This window comes from Pelodiscus sinensis, chromosome W (assembly GCF_052426305.1).
Source record: "Pelodiscus sinensis isolate ZL-2025 chromosome W, ASM5242630v1, whole genome shotgun sequence".
Taxonomy (NCBI): domain Eukaryota; kingdom Metazoa; phylum Chordata; order Testudines; family Trionychidae; genus Pelodiscus; species Pelodiscus sinensis.
In genome coordinates this window covers 11,835,517-11,843,572 of record NC_143084.1, presented here as the reverse complement: position 1 = coordinate 11,843,572, position 8,056 = coordinate 11,835,517, and the positions used below count along the sequence as shown (strand labels likewise).

Genomic DNA, 8,056 nt, shown 5'->3' with positions numbered 1-8,056 from the left:
ACTTATTAGTCTCTTCCACGTTCAAGTCACCATTTCTCAGTCCTGACCATTCTCCTGCTATGTTAACATCACAAATTACATCAAGAAAGATTTTCATCCGAATCTGAAGATGACCTTTATGTGGGGTTCTCTCCAGAAAACTCCCCCCACACAGATCGGTCTATTTACGCTTCCAGGTCATGCTCTAATTATGGGAACATGCCTCCATGGTATGGCAATCTCTGGGTACCTCCACCTATGCCATACCCACAGTGGCAATATTTGATCAACCTCGCCAAAAACACCACCATGGCTGGAAACGACATCTAGTGCAATATTTCCCTTCACCACACTCCCCACCTACGAAGCAAAGCACAGCAAGAGGAACCACCCAACCAAGTTACGGACATACTCTTGGAGTCAAACGAACCCGCTCCAGCACAGGAAGCAGCTGTGCGCCTCCACCTTCAACTACCTCAGACGACCTTGCACATTTTCAAGACCTTTTTTTAAACGTGTGGCTGCTGAATTAAATATCCCCCTCCAGGTGGTCATCGAAAGCCAACATGAATTAACGGACATATTGCACTCAATAACACCCTCTAAAATAGCACTACCAATTGATCCAGCAATAACGGAACCTGCAAAGATGGTGTGGCAAACCCGAGCATCATCCACTCCTACCTCCAAAAGAGCAGACAAGAAGTACTACGTTTTGCCCAAGGGCTCTGAGTTTCTTTTCACCCATCCAGTACCTAGCTCTCTCATAGTGGAAGCTGCGCAACAGAAAACTAAGCAGTGACGGAGAATTTTAATCCGAGGGTTCGGATGGGGGTCCAAGCCCGTCTCAATTAATTCCAGACACCCTTCTTAAGCAACCAGCTTTATTCAGGAATGCATTCCAGGGCAAAAACCTCCAGGATACTCTCAGGAAAAAGTTTTGCAACTTCTCAAACAAAAGGCAATGTCTTTTGTACTATCTTACATGGTAATCACCCCTTTCCCATTGACCACTTACAGTTGCATGCATACACAGGTCATGCCCCTTTGCACCAAATTCCCTCCAATCATTACCTGCCCCCTCACAGTCCCTTTTCAGGCCTTACAACAGGTTCAAACCAGTTTCACCTATCCCCTCCTGGTTGTATACCTGTGTCCAAGCACCTACCTCTTTACAAAGACCAGACTTAACATCCAGGTCACACAGAGGTCATACTGACAACAAATTAAGTTTATCCTTCAGCAGCAACAATTCCGGTCCACCCCATCGGACCGTGATAGCAAAAGACTTGATTCATTCGGACATAAAGTTTACACGTCCTCCACGTTGCAATTTTGTATTTCCAATTATGCTGCTTTATTATGTACATATGACTACAGAAATTACACCAAACTCAATGAATTTATTGCGGACATTCCTGAGGAAAAAGACACCAGTTCAAAGCACTGATATCAGAGGGTCACATGATTGCCAGAACAGCCTTGCAGGCTGTGTTAGATGCTCCTGATACGGCTGCACGATGTATAGCAACAGCAGTAGTCATGAGAAGGGCTTCGTGGTTTAACTCCACTCCCTTTTCTAGAGAAATCCAGTAGACCGTGGAAGATCTTCCATTTGACGGCCAGAAGCTGTTTGCAGCAAATACCAATGAAATTCTGCATTCGATGAAGGATTCCAGAGCAACGCTTCACTCTCTAGGGATCCACAACCTGGCACCTAGAAGGAGACAATACAGGTATCTGCCCTAGTCTAGACCTCGATACCCTCCTTATACTCAATATTATAACAGACAAGACCAACATCAACAGAACAGAGGCAGAAACCAACGACGATGCCCACCCTCTACCAACTTGCAACACTCGCAGCAATCCAATGAGCAAATTTGGACATCAGGTCGAGGGTCGTGAGAGCCTCTCATCTATTCCAACACCACCTTTGCAAGCTAAACTTTTTCACCACCGGCTGCTACCATTCTTTAACAACTGGCAGCATATAACCTCTGACAGATGGGTTCTCCAGATAATTGACAAAGGCTATCTTATCCCCTTCATACCCCCTTTTCCATCCCCATCCTAGTCCCTCTTCAGGAACCACTCTCACGAGAATCTGCTTCAACAAGAGGTAGAACACCTCTGGCATATAGGGGCGATTGAACCAGTCCCTGCACAATTTAAGGGGAAGGGCTTATACTCACATTACTTCCTGACAGAAAAACAGTCGGGAGCCTGGAGACCCATCTTAGACCTGCAAGCACTCAACAAATTCGTTCAGAAAAAGAAATTTAAGATGGTAACACTTGCCACTATTATACCGGCGTTGGAACAGGATGATTGGTTCTCGTCCCTCAACTTGCAAGATGCATATTTTCAAATCTCTATTCATCCAGCTCATAGATGTTTTCTCCGGTTTGTCATAGGTTCACCACACTACCAATACAAAGTACTTCCCTTTGGACTCTCTACGGCCCCGAGGGTCTTCTCAAAGGTTCTGGCGGTCGTCACAGCATACCTGAGGAAGCAAAACGTCATCATATTCCCTTACCTGGAATATGACTGACTCCTCAAAGCACGCTCATACAACGACTCCTGCTGCTCGCTGTCAATCACGAGAAGCTTATTCCAACATCTCGGCCTACAAATAAACAAAGCCAAATCAACGCTTTCTCCCATACAAAAGATCCAATGTATAGGAGCATGCCTCGATTCAACAAGGACACCGCATCCCTCCTGCCGGACCATTTCCAAAAATTGTGGCCTTGGTAAACACCCCAAAATCCAGTCCCTGAACAAAAACACACAATTGCCTTCACCTACTGGGACACATGGCGGCGTGCAATTTTGTTGTCAGCAACGCTCGCCTCCACATGAGATGTTTACAGGGATGGCTGGGACAGGTCTACAAGCCCACTGTCCACCCCCTATCCAAAACCTAATGCGCCCAATACTGGTAAAGAAATCCCTGCAATGGTGGACAAGTCCACACAGCCTTTGTTCCGGAGTCCCCTTCCATCCATCAGAACCGTCCGTCTCCATGACGACAGATGCGTCTCTTACAGGATGGGGTGCTCACCTATGACATCACACGGCCCAGGGGTTGTGGTCCAGCAGGGACAAGAACCTACACATAAACATACTAGAACTCCGTGCAGTCAGATACGCTTGCGTGGAATTCCTCCTGTTCATCGTCAACAATCATGTCAGACTGTACACAGACAATGTCGCGGCAATGTTTTACATAAGCTGTCAGGGCGGGGCCCGATCTTGAGCGCTTTGCACAGAAGCCATAGCACTTTGGAACTGGTTCCTCAAATACGGCATAAATATTACCGCGGTGCACCTTCCGGGCACCCTGAACACGACGGCAGATGCACTCAGCAGAGCCCGACCGACCTCGAGTGGAAATAAACCCACACATATTTTTACGTATTTTCAGGCCGTGGGATCACCCCACCATAGATCTATTTGCCACACAATCCAACAAAAAATGTCACCTATTCTGCTCCAGGGCAGGCATCGGCAAAGGGTCCATGGGAGACGCCTTTCTCATCAGTTGGCCATCCCACCTCCTGTACGCGTTTCCCTCCATACCCCTGTTGAACAGGGTAGTTGTGGCAAGTTTGGGCTAACCCCCCTGGGTCCTGCGCTTCCTGGCAGGTCTTTGCGTGCGCCTCAGAGGCTCGCAGTGTCCCTATTCACTGCCGAGAAGGCAAGGGTACCCTGTTACCAGAGCCCTTTTCATCATCGGCCAGTCCAGGGTTTTGGAGGTCAGTCCCTCCATTAGTCCACAGGGTCTCCCCCGTTCCTTACTGGCAGCCCACCAGCCGGGAGGAGGATTGGGGGGAACCCAGTCCCACCCACTTGCTCCGGGTTCCGGCCCAGGGCCCTATGCGGGGGGTAGCCCCGAGTGAGCTGTGAGGCTTGGCCCTTGCCTCACTGAACAGCGGCCCCTCCCTGGGCCACTTCCCCAACCCTTCCTGGGTACCTCCTCCCCGACGCCTTGGAACAGGCCTTGTTGCTGGCTGCCTTGAAGTCTGTCTCCTGTGCTGTGCTGTGCTGTGCTGTGCTGTGCACTCCTTTCCTCTGATCCGTCCCTTTTCTCCTTCCCCCTCCCTTGCCTGAGGGAAGGTTTTTATTGTGTGCTCCCAGCCTTAACTGGCGGCAGGTGATCTAATCAGTCTACCCTCCAGGCTGGCTCCAGATGGGCTTCAGGTGTCCTAATTGCCTGGGCTGCAGACTCTGGCGGCCTACTCCGGGAACATAAACCCACACACCCAACCCCCCGTGTAAGTGCCTTTCACCCTGCTTCTGCAGCCCCCTGTTCTCGGGCTGCCACAGTAGTCCACAAGGCAAGGAGAGACAAAGCACACCTAATTTTCAAAGCTCCATCATGGCCACGTCAACCATGGTTTCCCTTTCTAATGAGGATGTCCCATGTACCACCGATCCACCTACCACACAGCCAGGATCTCCTTCTTCCCCCAGGACCCCTCGCTGCCCAACCGAACCGCGACTCGTTACACCTGAAGGTGTGGTTCCTAGATAGTTCTGAGCTAGAACTGACTTGTTCACAACAAGTACAAACAGTTCTTCTACACAGTAGGTTGCAGAGCACCCGTTAAGACTTACCTTCAAAAATGGAAGAGATTCTCTGCGTGGTGCGTACACCGCCAGGTAGCACCGTCAACATCCTCCTTACCTGTCATCCTTGATTATCGTCTGCTTCTTAAACAAGCGGGCCTTGCAATAAGCGCCATTAAAGTCCATCCTGCTGCTATTGCTACCTTCCACCTTCAGATAAACGACTCGTCGATATTTGCACATCCATTTACTAAGAGGTTTTTAAAGGGCCTTCAAGCACTTTATCCTGATATCACCCCCCCAACACAACCGTGGGACCTCCATCTCGTACTGAACGCTTTAACTCGGCCACCTTTTGAACCAATGGCCACCACCTCTCTCTTGCATTTATCCACGAAGGCCGGCTTTCTCGTAGCCATTACCTCGGCAAGACGGGTGGGAGAGATCACAGCCCTGATGGCGGATCCCCCATACACCACCTTTTTTAAAGACAAGGTCACTCTACGTACCCACCCCGAATTCCTCCCTGTAGCCAGACAGGAACCCCCTTGTAACATCCATTTTTGCTTGCCTGGAGCATACAGGGCACACAGAGCAGAAAGCCCAGGCTGTGTGACCGTGAATGGCTGTAAACAGAGATACGCCAATTGCTGACCAAGAGGCTGCCAAGGAGTGCCCTTGACTGAAACCCATATTGATATGAACACACATCCATCCGCGGGGGGAGGAATCTCTCGCCCAGTAAAAAAATGTCTAGTGCTCACAATTTAGTTCTCTCTCTTGCAAGTGTAAATTAACTTGAAACTTGCTTGTAAGAACTGGCGCCACAAAACGGACCAGTACAATTCGGCATCTTAGATAAGAAAGAGAATACGGGCCCCCAGGGGTATAAAGATAGGTCCAGCAGCGCATTTTCTCTGAGTGTCAATCTACCATCTATCTGCTGGTCGGGTTAGGTGTTTGATCTCCCGAGGTTCCAAGGGGACGCCCACCTCGTATTCATCTTTCCTAGGAATTGAGAGACCGGCCCTGGCCTGACACGCTGGAGTCGAGAGGCACAGAAAGGGGTAAAAATTGTACCTGGATGTGGTCCTTTGTTTAAGTATATATATATACATAGACTTAGAGCTCTTTAAAGATTAAGCTGTCACTTGGTACCATTATTTCTATTTTCTATCTTTACCTTTTTCCTGTGATCATTTTTAAGACATATATATATATATATATATATATAATTTGCTAGCATTTAAAAAATAGAGCAATAGCCATTGTAACCATATGCTTTTATAAGTCTTTTAATAAACCTGTAACTGTTTAAGCTTTAACCTGACTCCTTCAGTTGCTGTAACAGAACCAAGCACAATTTAAAAGAACTTCAGCCGGTCATAAAGGGACAGACATAGGGAGAGCTTGGGCGTTTGGATCTGTGTCACTCCCAGGTGACAAGATCCGTTGGGGCACCTTTCCAGCCTTTCCCAGGCTGCCCGCTGCGAAGGAACTTTGTGTTCTAGCAGTTAAAATCTAAGGTGTAATAAGCTCTTCCTATATAACGGGGCGTCTGTTGGCCTGCTGGCCACCCTCTGCGACGGGACCCCGGTCCTAGCAGTAAAGACACAGACGTTAAACCTTTTCTCGGAAGCATACACACACACACTGCCCTGACCGTCGGCTGACACTCCCTAAGGTACACTCATCCTTCCACCTCAGTCAGACAATTCACCTTCCTACCCTTTTCCCCAAACCCCACGCCGACTCCTTCGAGAGGACAATGCACACCCTTGACCTACACAGAGTGCTCTCGTTCTACCTACAAGAAACTTGGCCTTTTCGAGAGTCTGAGACTTTTCGTGTCTATAGCTAACCACAATAAGGGCCTGGCCCTCTCATCACAAAGACTCTTCCCACTGGATCTTGGACTGTATTAATCTCTGCTTCTCCCAATCGCAAGTGATCCCTCCAGACAATATAAAGGCACACTCCACCAGAAACATGTCTACCTCAATAGCATTCCTCCGCAAAGTACCCATAGGAGACATTTGTTCAGCTGCTACCTGGTCCTCGGACCACACTTTCGCAAAGCACTACACACTTATGCAGGGACCTCTCGCCTACAGCTTTTCTGCCAGATACGAAGTCCCTATCTCCCTAATTCGGAATAGCTTTGTAGTCACCTACTGTGGAGCACCCACAGGGACATCTCTCTCAAAGAAGAGGAGGCGGTTACTCACCTGTGCAGTAATTGATGTTCTTCAAGATGAATGTCCCCATGGGTGCTCCACAAACTTGCCTTTTCTCCCTGCTACTTCGGAATTCTGGCCTCCTCACTGGCATCATTCTGGGGTAGAGAAGGAACTGAGGAGGGGATGGGGCTCGCGCATGCGCGATGCCTGTCACCTAGGAGCATGCGGCTCCTGGGACACTGCTCTAAAATCTACGATCGATGGCTCGGCGGTGGCGCACCGACCTAATGTGGAGCACCCACGGGGACACTCATCTTGAAGAACGTCAGTTACTCTTCCCTGACATGAAAATCCAGCCAATGATGCCAAGGGAATCTAAAGGGAAATATGCTCCTAGGCCTGATCCTGGCTTCCTATAGGAATATCCTTGTAGCGATGGGAAATGTCTGGACACTCAGGGTATGTCTACACTACAAAGTTAATTCGAACTAACAGCCGTTAGTTCGAATTAACTTTGATAGGCGCTACACAGGCAAACTGCTAGTTCGAACTTAATTCGAACTAGCGGAGCGCTTAATTTGAACTAGGTAAACCTCATTCTATGAGGACTAACGCCTGGTTCGAATTAAGCAGTTCGAATTAAGGGCTGTATGGCCACTTAATTCGAACTAGTGGGAGGCTAGCCCTCCCCAGCTTGCCCTGGTGGCCACTCTGGAAATCCCCAGGGAAACTCGTCTGCCCCCCTCCCGGCCCCGGACCCCTTAAAGGGGCACGGGCTGGCTACGGTGCCCATGCCAGGTGCAAGTCTGCCAGCACCCGGCCAGCAGACCCTGCACCTGGCACGGCTCGAGCCAGCCACCTGCTGCCACCCAGCCCTCCACCTCTTCCCGGGACCAGGCTGGCAGCTCCCGGGAGCCTGCCTGGGTCCGCAAGAGGCGGGCGCCCGCCTGGTCTAGTGTGGAGATCGTGGACCTCATCCACGATGTCCGCACTAGGCACAGGAAAGTGGCCGTCTAGGGCAGGATAGCTGCCAGCCTGGCCACCCAGGAGCAGGTTTGCATGAAAATCAGGGTGGTCCAGTGAGACCCCGGATCCTGAGCCCTGAGCTTAGCATGGCCGTACTGGGTCAGACCAAAGGTCCATCTAGCCCAGTAGCCTGTCTGCCGACAGTGGCCAACACTAGGTACCCTGGAGGGGATCGACAGAAACAATGACCAAGCCATTTGTCTCGTGCCATCCATCTCCAGCCTTCCACAAACAGAGGCCAGGGACAACATTTCTACCCCCTGGCTAATACCACTCCATGGCCCCAACCTCCA

The 8,056-nt window shown here is 49.9% G+C and overlaps 1 long non-coding RNA gene across 1 annotated transcript; it reads right to left on the bottom strand.

Moving 5' to 3' along the window:
• Nucleotides 1-1,563: 1,563 nt before the first annotated feature.
• LOC142825448 (uncharacterized) lies at nucleotides 1,564-4,062 on the bottom strand. Its single transcript, XR_016348246.1, has 3 exons — nucleotides 3,962-4,062; nucleotides 2,522-2,611; nucleotides 1,564-1,696 (listed from the first exon to the last, which is right to left on the bottom strand). It is a non-coding gene; the product is annotated as an uncharacterized LOC142825448 (long non-coding RNA).
• Nucleotides 4,063-8,056: the final 3,994 nt, after the last annotated feature.